The sequence below is a fragment of the Lissotriton helveticus genome, chromosome 1_1 (assembly GCF_964261635.1).
Source record: "Lissotriton helveticus chromosome 1_1, aLisHel1.1, whole genome shotgun sequence".
Taxonomy (NCBI): Eukaryota; Metazoa; Chordata; class Amphibia; order Caudata; family Salamandridae; genus Lissotriton; species Lissotriton helveticus.
This window is the reverse complement of record NC_136057.1, coordinates 601,179,636-601,205,202: the sequence shown is the minus strand read 5'-3', so window position 1 is coordinate 601,205,202 and position 25,567 is coordinate 601,179,636. Positions and strand designations below refer to the sequence as shown.

Genomic DNA, 25,567 nt, shown 5'->3' with positions numbered 1-25,567 from the left:
CCATTCATTGTGAGATTTACATCAGCCTGTTATGCATGGAGAGTGGAAGTTATATTTAATTCGCAGATTTAGTTTTTAAGGCCTACCGTAGCTTGCTATTGTTTAATAGGTTAATGTGAAAGTAAAGTAATTTACATCACATACATTTTAATTAGAATTGCAAACTTTCAGACATATACAGATTTATGGAACTAAACATCATTATGCTCTTAAGGGAATTTAACATAAACCTGACATTTTAAAAGCCAAATAGCCCAAAAAGATGGTTATAAGGCAGTAAGGTAATTCCTAATGCATACCAAGTAAAAGGGATTTATCACCTTCAAAAGCATTCTTAATATTATGCGTAAAATCAAAGCACTATTTTCAGGAAATCGTGTTGTCCACATGGGCTGTACTTATTGTGAAACTTGGGTGCAGATGTACTAATTTTTCATGCAATGCAGTGAAGCAATCACATTTGTTGTGCTATTTTGCACAATTGCTAAAACAACAGCTGATGGACAGAATGCAAAACAATGTCAAACATTCACCCCAGTACAGAGATCTGGGCCTAAATCCATCGTTGTTTTGCTCACCACACCACCCCAGTTCGGACATGGCCATATGCAAATCAGCCTTGACCCTGTGCCTCATGGGAACAGTACAGCCCGAACTGCCAAGCCATGTCTTCCCTGGACCGGAATCAAGCATCCTAGGACCGGTTTCTGACTATCAGCCATCTTCAGCCAGGATAACTTGACTCCAGTGGCGTGGAGAGCACGGGACTCACGCCTGAGCATACCCGTCCCACTCGGGGTGACAAATGCAAAAACAACAGTTGATGGACAGAATGCAGAACAATGTCATACATTCACCCCAGTACAGAGATCTGGGCCTAAATCCATCGTTTTTTTACTCACTGCATCACCCCAGTTCAGACATGGCCATATGCAAATCAGCCTTGACCCTGTGCCTCATGGAAACAGTCCAGCCCGAACTGCCAAGCCATGTCTTCCCTGGACCGGAATCAAGCATCCTTTTTTGCATTTGTGCTATTTTGCACTGCACACGTGGGGAAACATAGCACAGAGCCATACCTAATAATGATAAGCCTGCTGCTGCTACTGTCATCCCCTTCACTGGCACTCTAATTTAGCTGCCCTGCATGACTCACTGCCTCATACCACAGTGAAGAGGTGTGTATGTCAGTAGCGGCTCTTGGAGGGAGTGCTGCGGGGAGCTGGGGTGGGGCGGGGGAGGGGCACGGTGGGGGCAGTAAGTTTCCATAACCAAGCATGAATTGTCATTTAACTAATAACTTTATGTATAGTATGGAAATTTATTCATTTTGTCCTCAAACATCAGCTTATCAGTTTCGTAAAATATTGTTCTATGAAAGTCAAATGTTACATTTTGATAAATAATCTGATTTCCAACAAATAAAAGCTTGTAATTTTCCGAACCACTCCAAAAAAACACTATTTCGAAATACCAATGATTATTTTCAGTAGAAGACGTTCCCAACTTTTATCTTGTCATTTTCTTCAAGTAATCACATGTATCACTGTCTCTCATTAGACTCTGCCTTACTTGCCAAGATATTGCCAAGGATGGTATTTGTTGTTTTAGTGATGGACTACATGTTGTCAAGAATGTCCAGAAAATGTAACCATAGGCTAATATTTTTCAGAGGAGAAACACCGATTAACTAATAAAATTAATTTTTTTTAATTGAATTTCAGAAGTTATTTAGTGTGTTCTCTGTCAGGCTAGCCAAGGAAACATACCCAGCTATTAATTTCATTTACTCTGAAATGATTTCAAATATAAAAAATTTATTTTATCGTCAAATATTTGCAGAATGTATTATGATTATGCAAGTTAAACGTGCAGACATGAATATGTATATGGTGTATGAGAATCAAATGCTTGATATGTTCTTGGTAAAGGTGTGTAAAAAGTTCATAATTTGCTTTTGCATTATTTTTGTGTATTTTAGATAAATTACACAAAGTTATGCATAATTACACAAAATACAAATCCACCATTTTGCTCTGTAGTTCATCGTAAAATGCGATCTTGCATCAATTTTTAAAGGGAGGGCACATTGCAAGCTAAAAAATAGAGTGAAAAACAAGCTGCCCAGAAAAGCTGCCCGCCTTCTGATTGTTCACATTGTTCCTGCTATGATCTCTTGTAAGCACCAGCATAATTACCAAATGTGGTGTAAAGGTGTAATTTTGAGAATTTGACATAATGGCGAAACATAAATTCCCCCATTTATTCGAATTACACTGGCATAATTTAAATTTCGCCAAGGCATAATTCTTGATTTCATAATACCCTGTTGCAAACTCTGGTTCTCTTCATCACAGACCTACCAACATTAAAAGCAAGATCTAATTTTCCATGATCAGGGAAACTGTTGATCTGCTGCTGTGTCAGCCTTCACTACCTAACCTCACTCATAAAAAATACATGTCAATGACAAATGCCAGCACTTTTCATCGAAGAAATATGCTTTTTAAGGGACTGCCGGTCCTAATCTACACAAAGTGCAACTGACACTGTGCTGATGATTATCTTTCTTAAATATTTTTCTGGAAAATAGTTTTCTGTGAGTCAATCAAATTATCAGTCTGTATTATTACAGATTAGGAATTATACACACCAAAGACACAGGAAAAATTATCCACATGTATTTACATTAACCTCCCCCCCCCAAATGATAATCCTTATTAAAATTCTTGCAATGGTGAATCAACAAGTACAATTTGTAATAATTATTTGTAGTGTAAATTCCAGAAAAGATTTCATTACTATAAATTAGGTTCTTGAAGCACAACATGAAAAAAAGATACGGCACAGATGAACAAAACAATCATTCGGTACAGTAACTAAAAGTGCTGCATTGCGTGAGGGAGAGAGAGCAGAACAGAGCTATGTCTACGAACACATGGTGCTGTTCTCCCTTCACTTTAAGCTACTCGTTGTCAATGCACACACCCTGGCTCCATAGGGCAAAGGTGTGTGCATTATGTAAGGAATACCTTTTGTACTGGAAGGGGACCCTTATAATACAAAACTGTCCTTTGGCAGTTTTCTTGCATTGTTTGTGTGCTGTACGCATGCAAAGTAGGGTAAGCATTGGCAAAGCCAACAGATCTCATCTGTGCAAGAGCTATTAGCTTTGTCAATGTGTTTTAGCCATGTTTGTTGTCTTGGCTTTTTGAACACGTTCATCCTAGTGGTGAAGAAAGCTCCATGTCAATGAATACACCCAGATTAAGCACTCTATCTACAGGGGTTGGATAACCCTGTTTTGCAGGCCAGGGTAGAGAGAAGGCACTGGGGTGATTCGTTCCAGAGAAGGCATTTCTCTTTTGTTATCATTAAAACACAGTTCATTGTTCTGCATCCATCTGTGTACCTGAGGGCGACCTGGGCCAGGTTGGAATGGTTGTCAGGTTCGTCTTCGAGCTTGATTTGGAGCTGAATGACATTGGTGAAAATGTTATACCCCAGCTTGTGAGAGCCAATGATGGTAGAGAGATGAGCCATGTATATATTGGACACTAGAGGGTACAGTGTCGAGCCCTGAGAGATCTTGCATGTGATACCAGCTCATTTGTAGAGGACATGGTGTGTGTGATCTAGCAAGAAAGAGGTGAGCCATTCCAGCACTGTCCCACTAAAAGCATCAATGTAGACAGTCTTTTGATGAGTGCCTGGGAGATCAAGCAAGATAAATGTGCATGGACGACGCTTGTCATGAGAATTGAGGATTCATTTGCTCATGTCTGGTAGAGCGGTCTCTGTGCCACTATGGGTCTGAAGCCTAATGGATGTCACTTGGCACTTGTCAGGTGATTAGTTTTCAGGAAGGCAGATATTCGGGGTTGATGATGATTTTGAATGCATCACATGGAAGGTTGGAAATGGGTCTACAGTTTGCTAAGTCATCAGGATCAGTGGTTGTTTTCTTTAGTATGTGTGTGATGAAGGCATGTTAGAGGGCCTTAGAAATGGTTCTTTGGGACAGTGAATAGTTGATTAGTCTGGTGATCATCGGTGCGAATGCTGGAAGACCCAGGTTGATGACTTTCCTATTACTGAGATTCCTACAGATTTCATTGATGTAACCATGATATTGATTATGGTGGATTTAGAGACAAGTTCAAAGCCGGAATGGGACTAAGCAATGAATATTCGGCGGTGGGGAGGTTTGACTCAGAAAACTGTGTTACATTAGAGGGGTATGCAAGCTTAAAAGGTTTTTATCTTATGGGTAAATGCAGACAGAAATGTGTTGCAGATATCTGAGAAAGCAGAAGGCAACATAGGAGAGGGTTTACATGAGACCATTTCCTTGTAAATCTAGAATACTTCTTGGGTAACTTCCACTACGAACCAGCCAAAGAAGCTGAACCGCACTATAAACAACTGTCTCGGACATCTGCTCTGTCAAGATAAAGTCTTCCCAACCCTCTCTGTTACTGATAAACCATGGGTTTTTTAAACTGAATGACATCACAGCCGAATGGCCAGAATATAGTCTAGGAGACCTAACCAGGGTGTCAATCCCTAGATACCCTTGGTAGATCACTCCAGTACACAGTGATTCACTATGAATTTCTACTGACTGCTCAATAATAAGACACCTGTGCAATATATGTTCTATTTTCTGGGAGAAGCTCTGCACCCTCTGGATGGCTACTCCACAGAAGAGTGTTGGAGATATGTGTCAGTTCCAAATGCTCAAGGAGATTAGCGCACCTACCTCTCCTTCTGTTAGTTACGTCCAAGTGCGGGCAACACTGAAGGGCCCCACGTCAAACATTTTGAGATTACCATACCTTGCATAAAGTCCGAGATGTCTGATTCCCAACCTCAAGTACCCATTCACTCAGAGAGACATCATATCCATCCAACCAGAGGCAGTTTAACCCAAATAATGTCTCTCAGACATATCTGGGCTGACATCCAGTAACTTCCATCCCTCCACCATCATGATATGGAGGATATCCCCACCTCTTTGTCAATCAATCAATCATTCACTACATGTAAAGCCCGGCTTTCACCTGTGAGGGTATCCAAGTACTAAGTTGCTGGGTTCAGTCGAAGAGCCAGGTCTTGAGTCTCTTCTTGAAGTTAGTCAGCAAGAGTGAAGTTCGGAGGGGGAGTGGGAGGGCATTCCAGGATCGGGTTCCGAGGTGGCAGAAAGAGTGGGCCCTGCTTTGCCTACGGCGTATGTGCGGTGTCTGTGCGAGGGTGAGGTTTCTGGATGGTTGGTGGTAGATGTGAATATCATTGACTGCTTGCGGCCCGGCAGCGATCAGTACTGCTCTCATTTATATACCATAAACACCAGTGGCCTGGCTCAGCCTATAGAATCCATACAAAACATCATGCAATATGTCAATAGGCATTCTTACACTCATTTGACGATAAGGGCTCCCCAAAACAGTTCCCAGTTGACTCCATGACACTGGGAATTGTTCCAGTCCTAGGCTTACCGTTTACAATTAATTGTTTGCAGGAGTCTAAACCCAAGTGGTTCGGTGTAACTGCATTAAGACTGCAACTCCCAGAATGCAGTTTTTTTGTAAAATGAAAGTCCCGGTCTGGGAATGTGAGCTCCTTGTGACATGCTCTTCAGGTAATCCTGCTCATGCACTGTTTGAAATGATTCTGAATACCAGTGGTTCAAGGAATATTAGCTTTGTTTGTCAGATCTTATCTACTCTCTCACAGAAAACAAATATATATGCACCAGGCATGATTGTGGCCTCATACGGTGTCATGTTTATCCGGAGTTCTTGATATCAGGTTCTGACCTGCACCATCTTGCAGCTGCCCTGGCGGATATATACTGCTTTGCACGGAATAGTTGCTGCTGGGAAACATCCTTTACAACGCAACTTTTACCACGCAGTGCCTTCACGACGCAACTTTTACAACGCAAACCATTACAACGCATTGCGCTGGGGGGCGCTCTAGGATAGGGAATAAGTTTAATTTACTATCCAACACCTTCCCTAGTGTCCACGGGAACTGGAGTTGGAATAGTAAATTAAACTATTGGCTATCCAGCACCCCAAAGCGCTATGCGTTGTAAAGGTTTGCGTTGTAAAAACCGCGTTGTAAAGTCATGCGATGTAAAAGTATGCGTTGTAATGTCATACATCCGTCGCTGCTTTCTCTAATGCACCGCTGGCCATTGGACTACAATAAACCCACAAATTAACAACTAAACACGCACTGCTGAGCTGGGTGGGCAGAGGTGGGGCGTAGTTAGTTTACTATAGGGCTTTATTTTCTGACATAAATGCATACGATACAAGTAACAAAAATTCGAAAATCAGAAATTAGTTGTGCCCGTTCAATTAATATAAAAGCGATTATTTGTACGTGGGATTATACAGAGAGTGTACAGAGGTACATATGTTCTTCATTTGTGAAGCAGATATCGCATATGTTTTGCAAACTGAAATTATTTAGTAGTAGGGTGGCCAACTGGCATGGGTGCAAATTCAGGACGGTGAGTGTAAAAATTCAGGACAAGGGGTCAAAACTCAGGACAAAAATGCAGGACAAAAATTCAGGACAACAGGTATGCTTTGCAGACACATCAGTAGATGAAATAGTGTATAAATAAATAGGCAAGGAACATAAGTACAAGTCACTTCTCTTGCTCATGCCTAATCACTGCTCCTGCCCGGTCACTTTTCCTGCTTCATAACTTCTCCTGCCCATCACTGCTCCTGCCCGTTCACTGCTCCTGCCCTTTCACTGCTTTTGTCCAGTCAGTACTCCTGCTAATGCTTGATCACTGCTCCTGTCTCGTCATTTCCCCTGCCCCTCACTTCTTCTGCCCCCTCACTTCTTCTGCCCCCTCACTTCTTCTGCCCCCTCACTTCTTCTGTTCCCTCACTTCTGCTGCCTCGTCACTTCTGCTGCCTTGTCACTTCTCCTTTAGTGTTCACCGCTCCTGCCCGTTCACCGCTCCTGCCTGGTCACAGCTCCTGCTCATGCCTAATCACCTCTCCTGCCCGTCACCTCTCCTGCCCCATTACGACTCCTGCCCTTCACTGCTCCTGCTCATGCCTAATCACCTCTTCTGCCCAGTCACCTCTCCTGCCCAGTCACCTCTCCATCCCTGTCGCCTCTCCTTCCCTGTAATTTCTCCTGCCCCGTCCCTTCTCTTGCCCTGTCCCTTCTCTTGCCCTGTCCCTTCTCCTGCCCCGTCACTTCTCCTGCCCCGTCAATGTTCCTGCCCATTCACTCCTCCTGCCCCATTCACTGCTCCTGCCCCATTCACTGCTCCTGCCCCATTCACTGCTCCTGCCCCATTCACTGCTCCTGCCCCATTCACTGCTCCTTCCCCGTTCACTGCTTCTGCCCCGTTTACTGCTCCTGTAATTTCACCGCTCCTACCCCGGTTACCGCTCCTGCTCATGCCTAATCACCACTCCTACCCCGTCACTTCTCCTGCTTCATCACTTCTTCTGCCCCGTCACCTCTTCTGCCCCGTCAACTCTTCTGCCCTGTCACCACTTCTGCCCCGTCACCTCTCCTGCCCCGTCACCTCTCCTGCCCCGTCACCTCTACTGCCCCGTCACCTCTCACTTCTCCTGCCCCGTCACTTCTCCTGCCCCGTCACTTTTCCTGCCCATCACGTCACAAGCCTGTCACTTCTCCTGCCTGTTACCTCTCCTGCGACGTCACCTCTCCTTTCCTGTTGCATCTCCTGTCCCATCACTGCTCCTGCCCATCACGTTTCCTGCCCCGTCACTTTTCCTGCCCCGTCACTTTTCCTGCCCCCGTCACTTTTTCTGCCCCGTCACTTTTTCAGCCCCGTCAAAGCTCCTGCCCGTTCACTGCTCTTGCCCGTTCACTGCTCTTGTCCGGTCAGCACTCCTGCTCATGCACGATCACTTCTCCTGTCCCATCACATCTCCTGCCCCGTTCACTGCTCCTATCCATTTACTGCTCCTGCATGGTTACCGCTACTGCTCATGCCTAATCACCGCTCCGCCCGTCACTTTTTCAGCCCCGTCAAAGCTCCTGCCCGTTCACTGCTCTTGCCCATTCACTGCTATTGTCCGGTCAGCACTCCTGCTCATGCACGATCACTTCTCCTGTCCCATCACATCTCCTGCCACGTTCACTGCTCCTATCTGTTTACTGCTCCTGCATGGTTACCGCTACTGCTCATGCCTAAATTCACCGCTCCTGCCCGTCACTTCTCCTGCCCCGTCACTTCTCCTGTCCGGTCACCTCTCCTGCCCATCACCTCTCCATTCCTGTCGCCTATCCTGTCCTGTCACTGCTCCTGCCCCGTCACTGCTCCTGCCCCGTCACTGCTCCTGCCCCGTCACCTCTCCTGCCCCGTCACTTCTCCTGCCCCGTCACTTCTCCTGCCCCATCACTTCTCCTGCCTATTCACCTCTCCTGCCCCATCACCTCTCCCTTCCTGTCTCCTCTTCTGTCCCGTCACTGCTCCTGCCCTGTTCACTCTGTGTACAACATTGACAAATTACACAAGGGGGCAAGTTCCCCACAGTACTCTGGGGAAAGCTCCTCAGTAATCATGAACTACAATCTCACTGGCACATGATATGCAAAAGGAAGAGGACGGGCGCATTGTCAGTCGAAAGGGCATAATCAGCCTCAATCGAAATGACAATGGGCCTGCCCACAGTCTGTGCGAGCTAAGGGAGGGGCTGCTGCAGCCTCTGGAGTTCAACATAGAAGTGCGAGCTGGCCTCCGAGAACTTTTTATCTCATGGGACTTCTTGGAGGGAACACTGTCATTAATGTCCAAAATTAAGGACAAAAGGCGTCCGTAAAAGGAATGAATACGGACAACGGACATCACACCAAAATGGCGTAACACATAGAGAGTGTGAATGAAGTTACCCAAAAGATGACAATTTACAATTAACGTCTGTTGAACTGATGCGCCACAGAACCTAGCTACAGCTGTTTCTAAGACTTTGGAGATCTAGGAAGCAGAAATCATACAAGAGAAGTTTCTGAGGCAGTTAGACATTCGTCTGATCGTATGAGATGATGCAGGATTTTGCTCGCAACCTGAACCCCTGTTCTACAAGTGACGTTCTGCCAATGTGTCCCAGAACTCAACACACATTGTGGGCGAGCTTCAAATTGCTGCTGATTCGTCTGCCTCAAAGGCAAGAGTGTTGCATGTCAGTTTACAGACCACAACATCTAAAGGTGGCCATTACACAAACACACACACAAATACAAACTTGAACTCATTTGAGCGCTCTGAAGTAACCTGAAGAAGCAGAACGCTATATAAAACCTCTAAACAAATAAGTACATAGATAAATAAATAAATGGTGTATGGATGTAAAGCATGTTAAAACCGACCCATCAGCCAGATGCTCCAGGTCTCTTAAGCTGGTCGCAACAGACAGCTGGTGCTACAACTGTAGCACGCGTCTGTAAGTGCAGATTGGGCCCTACATTTTTTTAAATATTTCACATAATACGAGTACAATTTAGTTCAATTATTAATTTACCACATAATCCCTGTTTCTGTCCTAGGATCTTCTTTGTTTCTGTGATGGATCTTTGAATATTGTACTAGGATTGAAGAAGCAAAATGTAACATTTCAAAATATATATATTATCAACAGTTTAAGTTCAGCCAATGATAAGTTTTTAAAACCTTTGTCTCATTAAGAGATTAGTAAAAGTTCTACTGTTCATTTCGTCTTTCTTTCAGTCAGCCCATAAATAAAATACATTTTCAGAAATCTCGTCATTAAGAATGGTTAGAATAATGTATCAAATATTTCATTGCACGTGTTCCATAAAGGAATAGATCCCTATTCTAAAGATCAAAATTAGAGTTTTAGGTTAGTTGAACCCATGAAGAGCTCAGAATCAAACTGAAAAAAGTGAGACCAGAGGAGCATAAAGCTTCAAAGCTAAAATAGAACAGCAGAACTTCCGATAGAAAGTCAGCAAAGTCTCAATAGATAGAAATCGATCAGCATTCAGTTGCAGTAGCAATCTGTCGAAAATCAAATAGCAAAGTGAGGCAAAAAGGAAACAGTAACAGCAGTAGCCACAACCGTCAGCGTTCCGGCAAAAGAAAAGGAAAAACTTTGCATCTGCCTAGGAACACGCACTAATAAAAATGTAAACATGTTAAAACATTGTATCAGGCTTCTTCCTCCGTGGACCAATAGGATGGCAGCATTCTTCGGTAAGCAGATTCAGCTCCTCCGTCCCCACGAACATACATGTGGCTTGCAAAACTTTATCGCAAGGATGGCTATAGCCAGTCTTGCGTAGTTAGATTCTGAAAACATATGGCTTCGTTTCCATAGTCATTTTTTTGCGTAGATCGACCTTCTACATCTCAATCTGTTTCACTGCGAGAACAATGAACTACTAACTAAATGCAACATGACTGTTAGTAAATACATTCCATTTAATACGAACTAGAATTATTGTCTATAATGCACAAATTAGTCCATGCAAAGGTTCTATGAAACATGAGAAAACTGGAAGTTCTTGACATTTATGAATAAATTATTGCTTGTAAAGTAATAAATTTGTCAAGCAGGAACATTCTTCAGTTATGAGGAGCATTTCTAAGCATGTCACTTTAAGGCACAACTTCAAATTAACGTTATGCACATTTCAGCAATATTAGGTTTGCATCTACTTAAAGAAAACTTGCTTCTTAGCTTTTCTATGGGGTATACAGATAACAATGGCTGCCTATTGCAAATCAGCACATTTCAAATGGTTGTCATTTTAACGTTACATTCTTCCTTTATCTTTGCACATTGAGCATCTAGGTTAATTAATTTTCGTGTTAATCAATAGACTTTCTTACGTCCATTAAATAGGCCTTTACATTCAGCCATCTTGCACATGATGTTTTTCAGAACTTTGACGATGGAGCTATGCTTTTGCTAGGTAACCATTGTTGCGGCATTTCTGCAAACGACTCCTCCAGTGCACTTCACCAACCATGTGTAGCCTGTACCCTACACAAAGGTCTAGGGCCAGAAGTGGCATGCAGCACTGAAGAAATCTTGAAATATAAAAACTAATTTTGCATTCAGCAGATTGCAACTTTATACCCAAGTTGATTCACAGGGAGGCTTTTCGGATATGTGTAGCAGATTTCTTTGACTGGTTGTCAAGAGATATTTCTTAGACCAATGGATGTCATTTCCAAACATGTTCCTAAACTTTCCACATTCTACCTAAAAATTAAATCTTAAACAACACAGTTTGGACAGTGGACCACTCTTAAGATCTCAAAGCACCAACCCACATATCACCAATGAGTATATATACTGTTCAATAGAGTTGCGTGCAATTTTCAAATACTCCCTGTCCTGAGAGTATATCCCAAAAACTTAGGAAAAGCATCAATATTTTTCAAACTTGAAAAAGCACCGCTTCAAAGTTTAAATCTCCACCGGATATGGATGGTAGAATACGCAATCAAAGAATGTCCCAAATGAAAAGACGCTGAATCTTAATTGCAAAAAATTTCAAGGTTCTTTTAATAGTCCATTTAAGAAACCAGCTGGTCTCTCTACCTAAAAATTAGTAGAAATAAAATGGCACAATTTTGATTCAAACAGCACTTGTCGGAGCTATAAAAGCATAGATGCATAAACTTTGTTGCACTTGGTTTCATATCCGTGCATGTTGGCATTTGCAGGATAGGCTGAACTACAGTTTCTACATTGGAGAAATCACCACATTGCACTTGTTAGTATGTAGAACAGAAAGATATATGTAAATGCACGGGAAATGTGTGGTGTGTGAGAATGATAACTATGAATTAACAATGTGCAGTTTAACAACTCTGCTACGCCTTTTAACTTACCAAAAAGTTTGTAGGGTTGTAACACTGCAGTTTGAGTTCTGAAGTGTATTTTATCGAGAGCACATTTTAATAAGTTCTTTTTTAAATCAATCCCAGGTGAACTGTAAAAAAATATGCTGGCAGGCTACAGAGATGAAATTGCGTAGTTGTTAACTGCCTACCACCAGAGCACACGAAGTATTACATATTTAAACTTTTGTAGCTGGTCCTGAGTAGCAGCATACATCCAAATAAAACGTCATGTGTTGTGTGTAACAACAATACATACATTTGCAATGCCAGTAGATTTGGCTTTAATTTTCTGCATCATGTATTCACACGGATGCAACGTACAGCCTTCACTGACACAGAACCACCCCTCATCCTGCACTCACATGGGCACACTGCTCACCCTGCCCTAACAAGGGGCACTGCTCAGCCTGCAACTAACAAAGGCACGTTGCTCACAGTGCCGTCGCATGGCACACACTGCTTAGCCTGCACTCATAGAGACCCTCTGCTCAATGTGCACTCACAGGGGGCACAGACTTCATTCTCCTGAACTCACACTGTTACACTGCTCACTTTGTTCTCACAAGGGGCATATTGCTCAGTCTGCACTCATACAGGCACACTCCTCATTGTGCCTTCAGCTGGGCACAACTTTTACCCTGCACTCATACAGGTGCACCTCTTGCCTGGACCCACACTGGCACACCTCTCACCCATACTCATGCAGATTAAATGTAGTATCTACTACCCATACAGGAGCAGCACAGAATTGGAGAGGACCAGAACCATAACCCAGAGCGTCAGAGCCACTGACATCACTTCCAAGAGTTTTCTGATCCAGGTTCATCTGCATCACGCGAGTCCTATGAGTGCTTTCCAAGCAGGGACAGACTGGAAACCACCGTGAGCCCTAGCGACAAGGTTAAAACCAGCCCCACACTGCAAGAAGCCATAACCAAAATGCTGCCTTCGGAGCATGGTTGGGTTATGATATCCCACCCTTCTCTGACAGAAACTCCTCCATACCCCTGTCTTCAGCCAACTGGGAAAACGCAAGAGTGACAGAATGGCCAGACTGAACATGTGGCAAAACCTTTGCAATGTGTGTTTGCATGTAATCTGATGTATATTTGAGTTTTGAGGCCTGCGCTTGTGGGATCCTTGTAATCGGATGGATAGTTCTACTGCTTGGCCGATAAAATCTGTGTAATCCGAGTGATAACTCTTTTGTGTGAGCCAGTGAGTTATGTGTATATCCAAAGATATAATTCTGATATATGAGTCCATGAGATGTGTTGCAGTCCTTTAGTTAGGGGTTGATCTGACATAAGATGTGTTGCAGACTTCTCCCAAGGGATACATCTTCTGTTGTATCTCAGTCTATAAGTTGGTTATCCGTCCTCCACCTGGAGCCCTGCTAGTTTGTTCAGGTACTCTCTGCTCCGATAGAAGAAACTCTTTATGCAAGTGATTAAGTACCCTTTTGAAAGAGCTTTAAATTTATACAGACTACCCACAGAACTCTCGAGTTTTCCAGTTCTATGCATGAACTGCTCATCCAGTCCTGTTGATCCTACTACAAGCCCCAGAATGCAAAGGGAAATCCTCTTCTGGTTGTGTTTACTCAACTAAACCTCAGAACCTGAGAACCCTTGTAAGCCAAGCCCCTTCAGTTCTCCCACATGAGAGCTGTGAATCATGCTGATATGGTATCCTCTGAGAGCAAACTCTGAGCTCATACTGATATGCCCTCTTCCTGCACATACAGCTTAATTATAGGAGACTTTGGGTTCATTTTAGCAAAACACCTTTATAGAGTAGGCACTGAGGTGTTATGACTTGAAAAAAAACTCTTGACCAAACTTGACTTGAAGGCATGACTGACCCTTCCTCCTTGATCTCATTGGTCTGCTGCTTCCTTGCAGGATGCCCTCAGATTCATGCTAAACCCTACTGTGTGCAAAGGCACCTTTCTCGTGTGCATTTCTTCTCTTCGGGGGAACCCTTGACTTCTTTGACCTGTTTGTAGTCTTGGATATGAAAGATTCCAATTTGACATTATGCAACAATTAGATGGATGGTGAATGCAGTATCACTCATGCCAGCAACATATTTTAACCTTTTTAGTAAGAATCTGTGGTCGAAAATGTAAAATGCCACTCACAAGTCCAGGAGTAATAGAGTACAGAGAGAGTAAATGTCTGATGTTTTGTAATGTGGTTTTTGTTTCGGTGTGGGTCTGAAGCCAGACCGAAAATTACTTAAGAGGTCTTTTATTTCAAAGTGGGGTAAGAGTTGGTGAGAGACATGAGTTTCAGTGATTTGGCAACACAGGGTAGGCCAGAGATAGGTCAGTGGTTGGCAAAAATCTCAGAGTCCGAAGAAGAGTTATTTTGACGTTAGGACTAGTAATAGCATGTTTAAAAGATTGAGAAATGCATCTGCTGGTTAGGGAAAGTTTATACTTCTGGTGATGAGTGGCAGTAGTGATGGGATGCCCAGACTGACAACTTTTGCATTGCAGATATACTAAGTAGCCGAGGATTTCTTGAAAGACTGGAGTACATTTTCCACATCGTCTTCGAAGACCCAGAGTTAGATCTCAGAGGCAGAATTCCTTCACTGTTTGCCAGAAGGATGTGTATTTTACACCGATGTCCCTCTCTCATGGAACGTGAGCCATAAATATGAGATAAGAAGCTAATCAAAACTTTCTTGCTTGCCCTTTTCCAATATAGCCACCACCCATGACACAATCATTGAAAATCTTACCATGGACGGCTGTGAATTCTTGATGTTAAGATGTTACCCATCTCTAACTATTATCAATTCCTTCATCTTAATATATATATCCCCACGCATCAATATCAACTTTAAAGATAACCCACTTGATACAGTAACTAACATCCATTTTGACCACCCAAACCTACATATTCTAGGAGATCTGAACATATGGTTTGACAAGAAGAATCTAACAGCAACCTCTGCGATCACATCAATCTTGAAGCCTTCAACCTACAACAAATATACTGGGGTCTCCCTCTGTACCAACTCAAGAGACTCCAGTTCGTGCAGAACACTGCAGCTTGGCTCTTGCTTAATATCCCCAACACACCTCTATATAGGCACATCTCAAGGAACTGCACTGGCTACCCATTCGGGAGAGAGTGAAATTCAAAGGTCTAGTGTTAGCCCATATGGCCTAAGTCCCAGCTACCTCACAAAGTGTCTCTCTCACTATCTTCCTGCTCATCCTTTGTGTTCTGCTGATGCGCTGCTTGCAGACGGAGGAGATGGAGAGGCTCATCCTTCTCTGCACTGGCTGTCACTGGTTAGAATTCTCTTCCCTTGCACCCTCATGCTACCAGGGATGCTGGCTCTTTCAAGCATTGCTTAAAGAACTGGTTATTTAATGGTGCCTTTTAACTTTCTCTTCTTGTAGTGTTCAGTGGTTACAATAGATATAGCATTCGGACAATCTACAAAGTAGCCGTAAACAATACAAGTGCTATATGATTTGATTTGAAATAATTTCTTGCCCAATCACTGCACATAACACACTCTAGATTCCATATTTGCACCTGCACTTTTAGGTTTGTATGCACTCACATGAAAGTACCCAAACATACTATGGGGACAGTTCCTTACAGAAATGGTATTGTCAGGGTTTCTTAACATGGTGAGAAGTGCAACACACACACACATGCATGCTCGCACAGACGCAATGTGAACACGCACTCTCCCTCTCTCTCTCTCTCGCCTTCTCTCTCACTCTCCCTCTCCTTCTTCCTCTCCCTCACTCCCTCCCTCTACCACCCTCCCATTTAAAAAAAAATACCTTCTGTGAGTGTCTTATTCTCTCTCCTCTTCGCTCTCTTTCAAAAACACTGGAAGACATGCAGTCATAAAAAGGACATATATAGGAGTCAAGACATAATTGGGTTTTGCCTGCACAGCTCTTGCACTGTGCTTGCAAAATCTTTTGTATAAAAAAATCTGCACAGGGGCTTACCTTTACTTACCATTGGCTGGCTCCAACGTGGCTCCCACGTCACTCTCGAATCCTTGAATTTGATTGGTCAGCTCCTACTCCTCGCATAAGTCTTCCTCCTGGGCTACGAGTCTTTGGCCTGCCATGGATAATGGAGCAAGTACTGATTCTTGTGGCCAGTGCTCTTCCACTGCAGGCTCCTGCTCTTTTTATTAACCACTTAAGCAAGCTCTGTCTTGGAGCTCACTATGCCACAGACTTATTTGTCCTTTGTTCCATTTACTTGATTGACTTTAGAGCTTTTACTCGCTCCAGCTGCTTTCTCCGTATTATGACAAACTCAGTTCCCGTGAAACAGCTTTTTTTCTATTCCCTTGACGACACTTATTGTCCCATCCTGAAGCTCTTCCGTTCTGTCTCTATTGCTTTGACAAGGCCATACCGGGCCTCAAGCGTTTCCCCAGGAGGCTGGAAGGGTGGGGGAGGGGGGCAGTTTTGTTAGTGGGGACTGATTTTGTAGCAGTGCAGCAGTCTTAAAAGCACTGTAAAGTTTCTTGTATATTCAGCAGTTTTCGGGCAACAATAAAAGTGTCAAGATAATTATGGTGATTAATGTACCAGTTGGAGGGTGATGGAAGTTTTGTCTAGTGAGAGCTTTGACTCATCTAAGGCTGCGCAGAGGGTTAATATGCCTGCTGCAAAGAACGTGTACCATGCATATCAAAGAACAATATTTTATGTGCATAGCTGCGTGGGTTACTGCATTTGCCACAGAGATTCTTTTGTTAATGCGCCGTTAATAAGTTACAATCATAATCTAGAACCGTGTGGTATGAACTGCCATCAAAGAGCTACATGCAAGCTGCATGGTACAGGTTAGAAAGTTGTGTTTCGTCCCAGTCTTTCAATATCCTGATGGTAGAAATAAATTCTTATTATTAAAGTCAACTCTAACTACTGTGTTATGTTCTGAATCCTGTGTTCGTGCTTCTCCAGACCAAGCCCTCTTAAAAAAAAGTCTAGCAGCATGGATGACGTGAACCCTAAACCTTTTATTTCACTTTGCCTTTTGTAACATTTTCTATGCACCCATTTATATACGTATGATTCATTGTCTCTGTATGTGTGTGTAATGTAAAGTGCTCCGACATTCTACACTGTTATGAGACGTGCTGTAAAACAAATGAAATACATGTGAGAGGGGCTATGGAGAGATGAGCGGCACTGTTGGAGGGTGATAGTGTGGGAATCATTGAAGAGCTCCAGCAAAGATTGTTGTATCCTGTTGCACAGTAAGGTCATAATTTGCTATGTTTTAAAAGCTAATACCATTAAATATATAATGACAAATATTTAGCAGAATGCATCATTTTTGCCCAAATTTGTTTGGGGATACCCCCTCACCCTGCAAAAAAAAACATTTGTCGTGGTCAGGCTCTCCACTCGCTATGCATGGTACAGGGACTGGTCTGACAAAATTTGTTAGGGCTGCTTTGGGTTCCCAGTGCAGCCCTGGACTCAGTCTCTGATCACGACCTCCGGGCAGCCATCCTTTGTTGCTAGCTTGCTTGTCTAGTGCAGTTGATGTGCATGCTCCCTTGCATTGTCAGTGTACCCACCATCTCAGCATTTGCTTTTCCCCATGATTGAATGCCTCCTCCGGTGTATTCTTATCTCGGGTCGCGTTCAGTCCTGACGCAATAGAATGTATCTCCCACCTCTACTGGCAGTGCATGCCTGCCTCAATGCCCTCTCTGTTTGCTCCTCGCGCTCTTCGGGTGATGAGTGCTGTCCTATTAGTGTGAACCTCCCTGCCCCTTCAGAGAATGCTAGTGGTTGTGCCTGTTTAGTCGTCATATGAAACCACTATGCTTTCCTTATCCGACGCACAGAAGGCGCTTCACGCCCAATGACTGTTTAAGCATGAAAACCCAGTGAGGAGGTCAGCAAGCAAACCGGCCCTATTCATTTTTAGACTGAACACACAATCTACAGTATAGATAAATGATGGAAAAACAATGTTAATAATGTATTTGACCATAAAAGTAAAAGAGCTTAACAGAGCATTTCGTAGGAACAGCAAGGGAGATTGCTTCTAGGTTTTTGAGCACAACTCTTGTTGATTTCCTGTTAAATTCTAAAGGGCAGGTTGAGATGGTGTCCTTGCAGTTTCACAGCCCTTCTTGAGACCACCAAACTCAGAGAGCTGTGTTTGGAAAGGGGCAGGGCACCCAAGCAGAACGGTCTGAGCTTGGGTGATGAGTGCGATAATTTTGAATAGTACTCCTTTATGAGGGGAGTGGTCTCGAGGCTTTGACTGCTGCAGAGGACCTACACGCGCCTACATTCTGGATACAGCACCCTCGTTTTCTAAAACACAGTTTAGATGCAGGTGTCATCTTTCAATTGACCAACGCGTGCTGCCTGCTCTAAAAATGAGAGAGAAAGTTTACTGTCTGAGAAATTGTGAAGCAAGCACCGATCTACCTTGGTGCATTACGCTCACCTGCCTTGGATACAGGCAAGACAGACCCTGTCACAAATAACTGGGTCTCCCCTCTCCTTGTTTTATTGCTCTAGAAATGAAACATCATCCTGTCTCTATTGATTAAACATGCATTGATGAAGAATTAGGTGTGCCTCCTAACAATAAATGTATGGATACTGGCATCTGTGCAGTCACTCATCCATCTACCCATGCACTCATTCCATCATCAATCCATTCAGTCTACCATTTTGGCACCAATGTATATGTTTATCCACACGTTGGCCCAGTCTTGTGTTGACCTAATTGTCCATCCACAATATCTCACACAGACTCACCAGTCAGGGAAGAGGTACTTTCAGTTGTAATCCAGATCTGTTAGCTTTGCTGCTAGTGTTTGTGTTCACTGTAGTTTGTGACTGCTGGTCTGTGAGGGAGTGGGTCTGCTTTCAGTAGCGTGAAATGGGTTGCCAGTGTGTGAGTGGTGTCAGTAGACGCCTGCTGTGTCAGGTACATGAGAATGCTGTCTGCAGTGAATGTCTTAGTACGACTGCTACTCAGGTCCGGACTGGCCGTTGCGGGCAATGGGCAATCCCCTGGTGCGCGCAAGGGTGGGGGCCGGTTTTGGGCCCCTGGGGGCCGGTTTTGATACAGGGCCGTTTATGCAGCATAGCTGCAAAATCGGCACTGCAACAAAATCGGCCGAAAACCGGCCCCGGGAAAGAGCTCAGACCTCCCCCCGGGGGCCGGCCGAGCAGTTTGCCGGGGCCGGTTTTGGTTCCCAGTCCAGACCTGCTGCTACTGTGAGTGGGCGTGGGAGTATTGTCGGAATGGCATGATTGCTAGCTTGTGAGGGTTGTAAGAATTACTGGTACTGTTTCCTGATTACTCTGTGAATGGGGAAAGAGTGCTTCCTGTATGTAGGTTATTTTGCTTTCCCCCCTATGTGTTCAGTGTGCTTTCTTGAGATCTTAGCTGAAGATATGCTGTGGCCATCAATTGTAAGTATAGTCCTCTTCCTCTGCTTGTGAGCTATGATGGTCAGCTTTTCCCAGGTGAGGCCTTCCAAAGATTGGGGGAAGGGTTAATGACCTGTGCTTTCCTTTTGTATTTAGGTTTCGCCTGCACAGCGCTCGCACTGTGCTTGCGAAATCTTTTATTTAAAACAAGGATTGGCAAACCCAATAGGTTTGCCTATGCAAAATCGATTGGCTTTGCCAATTTTTTTAACATGTTGCCCAGCAGTTGAGCAGTAACGTGGCTTAAACTAAAAAATAAAATAAAAAAAAAGGACTGGATTGCTTGAGAGCTTTTTATTGAAACTTTAAGCTGTGTTAGACAGCAGCTCAACTGCTGTGCAACATGTAAAAAGACATTGCCAAAGCCAATAGATTCCTCTTAGGTGAAACCTATTGGCTTTTCAAATGCTTGTTTTTTTTTTGTTTTTTTTTTAATTTTCAAAACCTTTATTGGCAATTGTGAGTATGAACACAGCTCAGTGCTCACAACCAAGGAATGGCCGGCAGCGCTTTAGAGTAATCATTAGGCATCAATCCATAACATAGAACGAAATGCTTATTAACACAGCATGCCGCCTACAAACACTGCAGGCCGGCCGTGTTTAAACCAGTGTCACTGTGACTGCTATCAGCATTGGTAATAAGGCCCAGAGACCTCTGGAAGACAGAAACATGCATAGTAAGTCAAAAGTGTGGACCATGCAGTAGCGTTCTGCGCTTTACCTTACACTCATGGTACAATATTCCCCGTTGTTCATGAAAACTTTATTTATTAGTTTCAGGCAGTGTTCATCTTCAGGACAATATATCCAACTAGGCACACAGTCATCTTGTAATCGCTCCAGGCAGAAGAAGAACCCCTCCAAACAATTCTAACAAGCGGTCAGTTGCAGAGCAAGAATGAGGACACTGGAATCCTCGGCTGTCCCTAACGTGGACACTGTGTAGGTACCTGTCGCACGAATTTTAGTGAACTCAACGAAGACTCCCTCCATCCCCCTTCCCCATCCCCTATCCTTCCCCCCCAACTCTCCCCCTCCATCCCCCCTCCCGCTGCCGAGTCTGTAACCCCCCCCCGTGTGGTCTGGTTTCCTACTTGATGGTCAAAAAGAAAGTCAGGTACTGTAAACATAGGCCTCTGCTATTTGTCCCCTATAATGGGTCACCCTGTGTCGCAACGCCTGGAGGCTGCGCCACATCTGGTCCTGAGTCTACCAAGTCAGAGTCAGTTGGGGTCACAGGGATATCCAGTCCCACCAGCTCCTGATACATCGCCCCCCAGGCCTGGAGGACCTCTGGTAGCTTCCTATCCCTCCTTGTGCGCCGTATGTGCTCCTCCTCCGCCAGTGCCCATTGTCTGAGATCAGCCTTCCATTTATGCAATGTCGGACCCTGTGGGGACAACCAATGAATTGCAATGCGGCGTCGGGCCGTAACCAGGCCGAGTATTAAAAACCGTCTGCTCACCTTCCGTTTGGGGTCCCGGGGAATTAAGCCTAGGAGGCAGGGACGCGGGTCCAGATCTATGACCCACCCCGACACTTTCACCAAGACCTCCAGTATCGATACGCAATACAATTGGAGGACGGGGTACGTCCATACCATGTGGACAAAGTCCGCCCGAGGGTCGGGGCATCTCGGGCAATGGGCATCCCTGGCATTGTCAATGCTGTGCAGGCGCTTAGGGGAGAGGTAGGTCATATGTATACTATTATATTGGATTTGTTTAAATCTGTTGCTTACTGACCCCTTCAGCACACTTTCATGTATTTTTTCCCATTCACGGGGAGTAATCTCCTGTGGACACGCCTGCTGCCATTTACCCTCTATCGCTAAGGGCCGCAGCTGTCTATCCTCTCTCAAGGCTCGATACAGATGAGTCACGAACTTCCGACCCCCCCGCCATTGCCAACATTGTGACCAACGTGTGAGTGTGCACCGGGGCCTCCGGGAAGGAGGGCCAAAGCTGCCGCGCAGTCGCCGCTATTTTAGCGTAGTGAAGAAATTGCCCCGGACCAAGGTCAAAGGCGGTGACCGCCTCCTGATAGGTGATAAACTTGTCGTTTGGGTACAAATCCGCCAACATTAGACACCCTCCCTCCATCCACTTGTCTATAGACATGACCCTCACAATCTGGGCGAAGGGTGGCAACAGCCAGAGATCCAAGTCAGGAGCATAGGGCTGGTTGTGGATAAGGCATCTCACCACCCGATCCCAAACCGCGGCCGTCAATCGTGCCAGCGGGGGGGCGGGGCCCCGCCGTCTCCCTGTCTGCCAGAGCAGCGCTCCCAACTGTCCATCTCCATAAGTCCCTTCCAGTAAGGACCGTTCCCAAGAGGGGTCCGTATCAGCCACGCGATCGCGTGTTGCAGTTGTGAAGCAAAATAATAGAGCTCAAGATCGGGGACCTCTAAACCTCCCGCTCCCCACCTGCGTTTTAGGACTTCCAGACTCACCCTGCATCTCTTCCCGTTCCATAATAAAAGGACTAGGAGAGAGTCCAGTTCCCGAAAAACCCGATGCGGTATCTCGTAGAAGGACCCCTGCATAGTGTAAAGACAGCGAGGGAGGATCACCATCTTAATTAGGGCAATCTTACCCATCAGGGAAAGCGGAAGAGTGTTCCAGAAGGCGATACTTCCTTTTAAACCCTGGATTATCCGTCCCATGTTGTGTTAGAAGAAAGTGGCAGAGTTTCGACCAATCCAGATCCCCAGGTAGCAGAACGTGTCGTCCACTCACTGGAGTCCCACCTCCGGGCGCTGGGTCCCCACCCATTCTACCTGCTCTCCGAGTGCATACAACTGGGATTTCGCCTTGTTGACCGCCAGGCCTGAGGCGGCTGCAAACCGTGCCAATGCTTGTTTAAAATCCTTAATTCCCAATGGTTTGTTTTTCACTTCTGCTCAGATCCAGTTATTTGGATTTACAGTGAATGCACAAGTGCACACCAACAGCGTGACTGTGTTTAACAGTGCAGGGCGTGAGTGTATCCTGCGCTGTGATTCATAATTTCATACTGAGATTCCCAACACCCAGACATCCTTGACACCATGAAAATGAACCACTGCTGCTGATCAGCGCTTTGGCTGCCATACTTGTGCACAGGCAGGCTTCGCTTTGCCAACCTCATCCTCAACGAGCAACAGCACCACTGAGTATCAATTCATTACTTGGCAATGGAGAAGTGGCAGTACTCAGAGTGAAAAACGAAGTGTCAGTGCTTAGTACCTTAGAGTACTAGTCCATTTAAACCACTGGGACAAAATAATCAAAGTCATTTTTGTCCACAATTAAATATAAGGTCAATTCAAGAGTTCTGCTTCTTCGATCTACTTAAGTATAAACTAATCTGATTTAATGCAGAGTAGTTAAAGTTATTTTATGTTACATATTGCAGCATGAAGTAATCTGTGTAATCTCTCTCGAATATGATTTAGTGTAGCGGAATTAATGCAATCTTGTTTTATAATCTAAAGCATGGAAAAGCACCCTCCTGCAGCCCAATGCAGGGTAAAGTGATCAATGGGCTCTAATTCTGTTATCCAGTGCAGGCCTTAATAATGAGTATTGCTCTTAAGTGAAATGCAGGCTAAGGTAATCAGAGCAATGGCTTACTGTAATCAAAGTTTGTTAATACGAGATAAAGCAATCAAAGATGTGTCTTTTGTAATCCTGTGATTGTTAAGGGGATCAGAGTAATCTCCTTCTGAAACCAAATCCGATCTATTGTAATTGGAGTAAATGCATTCTGGAATCCAAAACAGGATAAAACAATGGAGTATCTATTTCTATAATCAAATTTAGGATCTTTCCTACGGAGCAATCTTATTCTGTAATCTAATTTAGGGAATAGTAATAAAATGAATTGCTTTCTGTAATCGGACACAGGATATCTTGCATACAGGCTCAAATGAACATGAGAATCATCCGGAATCCAATACATAGTTAATTATTAAAAGTTACCTTTTATAGTATAATTCAGGGATAAGTTATCAGAATGAACAATTCGTTGTTCAATGCTATTCAGATTTATGAAACGTAAACAGAGCAATACCTTTTTGTTATTTAGAAAAATATTCTATTTTAATCTTTTATAGGTTAGAATAATAAGGGTACTCCTCGGTGATATCAACTTGAATAAATTAGAGTCATGCTATGTGAATTGCTACAGGGTAAAGTAGATATGATTATACTCTTTAATCCCATGCAGATTCAGTGTATTAATACCTACCTAGTGAAGTATCTACTGCTGTAAATAATACAAAGTAACCGCATCTTTTGTAATCTAGTGCATGGGTGTGCGCATGGTCGTGTACACGTGCATGTGTGTGTTCAATGTGAGTAAAATGCTGGCTGTCAGGTGCATATTTCATATGTTTGAGTGAAGAATCTTTCACAATATAAACTCCCTACCTACCGACTTTTTCATTGCTTCGCTGGCTGCTGCTGTTGCTAAGCATATTAAGTTCTGTTTTTGGCTCAGGCTGCAAAACACAAGCTGACAGACAATGGCCCATTGTGCCAAGCCTGAAATGAGTGCCCTCTAGAAGCGCGTACACCCCCTGTTCAGTGCTGCCAGTCAGCCTCTCTCAGTAATAGCAGTGATTAGTGGCTCTTCTGGAGCAGTGTGTATTCAATCATGTACCAGCCCTTACACAGCAAACTCAATGCATTCCTTGGTCCACTTCTTACACAACAAACTCAAGCCTCTGTTGTCAGCAAAAACAGAAATATTATTTATTTAACCAGGATAAGGCTCTACTAATTGATTATCACTAATAGTGTGATTTCAAATAGAAAAGAAAACTAAGCAAACTGCACCAGTTTATTACTATTATCGACATCACTGCTTAGCCCCACTCTGGGCAATTCAAAGTGGTCTGGTGTTTTCAGACCCAAAATTTCGGGTTCAGAAACAGCAGACTGAATAAAAAAGAGGTAAATGTAGCCCCTACCCAATCCCTCAGGCACCTCATGGGGAGCGGCTAATGCTCCCAGAGAAAGCCTGCAGCATTCCCAACCCCAACTGTTGAAAATTAGTACGTTTTGGTGAACATTATCTGCGCCATCTTGCCTCTTCCCCTGATGCCACACTTTTGTCGTGCACACCCGCCATTTTAAGATGCCCCGATCAGAACGAACCCTTTTGCATGCCGCTGGCCCCTGACATAGCCCTTCGCCTTCACTAAACCTGCACGCTGACCAACCCCCTGCTTGCACCTGCCTAGAATCATAAACCCCTCTTCGGCGCTGCTCTGCCCCAGGCCCTCATCCTGTTCCCAGCGCGACACCTCCCTTCTTCCCTTTCATGATCTCCGGCCCTTAGATGCAAATCCCCTTTTTCCCCGTGTGCCCGTTTGTCTTCCCCGTTCCCAGGCCGACACCCAGCTCTGCCGATACCATTCCTTGCCCCTCCCCGTACAATAGAAAGCTTCCCCCATCAAAGGATCCCCGGGTTGATCAAAGCCCCCACTCCATGAGATCCGATCAAACCCCCCACGTTCCGTGAATCGACGGAATATCCAGCTGCGCGATACTCATCACCTGGTGTGACTAGGGTGGGGACTTCAACTGTAAATGCGTGTGGGAACGGGCCCAAAGGGGAGTTCCGGGAATGTCTTTTCCATACATCAAAGTTTTAACATGAATATGTAATCTGCAATAAAGTCATAAAACAGTGTATAAGAGGCCAGGCCTCAGAAATGTAGTTAGAGCACCTCAGAACGATACCTTCTGCCCGTTTTGTTGTGTTCTCCTCCGGAGAGAATAAAAACCTTGTTTCCTGCCTTCCAGTCTCCAGCGCCTGCCTCTTCATTGATTAAATAACTAGAGGGTCACAGAGGCAATACCGCCGGGCAAATACCGATTGTCCCCGACCCACCCCAGGTTCAACAATTGGCGTCCCAAGCGTGGGGCCCATCAGCGACTCGTGGATCCAGTGGGAGAGGTCCCGACGACAGAGTGAACGACTGCAACGATCGGGAGAGCTCTTGCCCAATAGACCCTCGTCTGGCAGCCGATCATCCGAACTTCACTAGTTCCGAACAGACCTCTCTCGAGCGATCTACGGTCCTGACTGGGAACCATTAGGAGTGCCGTGAGAAATACGAGAAAAAAAAGGACGAACGGGCGCTGGATTCGGAAGACAAGAAACTGTCCACATGGTCCGGGTAAGGTCGTGTAATCACGACAAGTTGCGAAA

The 25,567-nt window shown here is 44.4% G+C and overlaps 1 protein-coding gene across 1 annotated transcript in view; it reads left to right on the top strand.

The window, feature by feature from the left end:
- LMNTD1 (lamin tail domain containing 1) overlaps nt 1–25,567 on the top strand; it is a 1,426,354-nt gene that overhangs the window by 292,158 nt on the left and 1,108,629 nt on the right. The gene's annotated exons all lie outside the window — the stretch shown is intronic.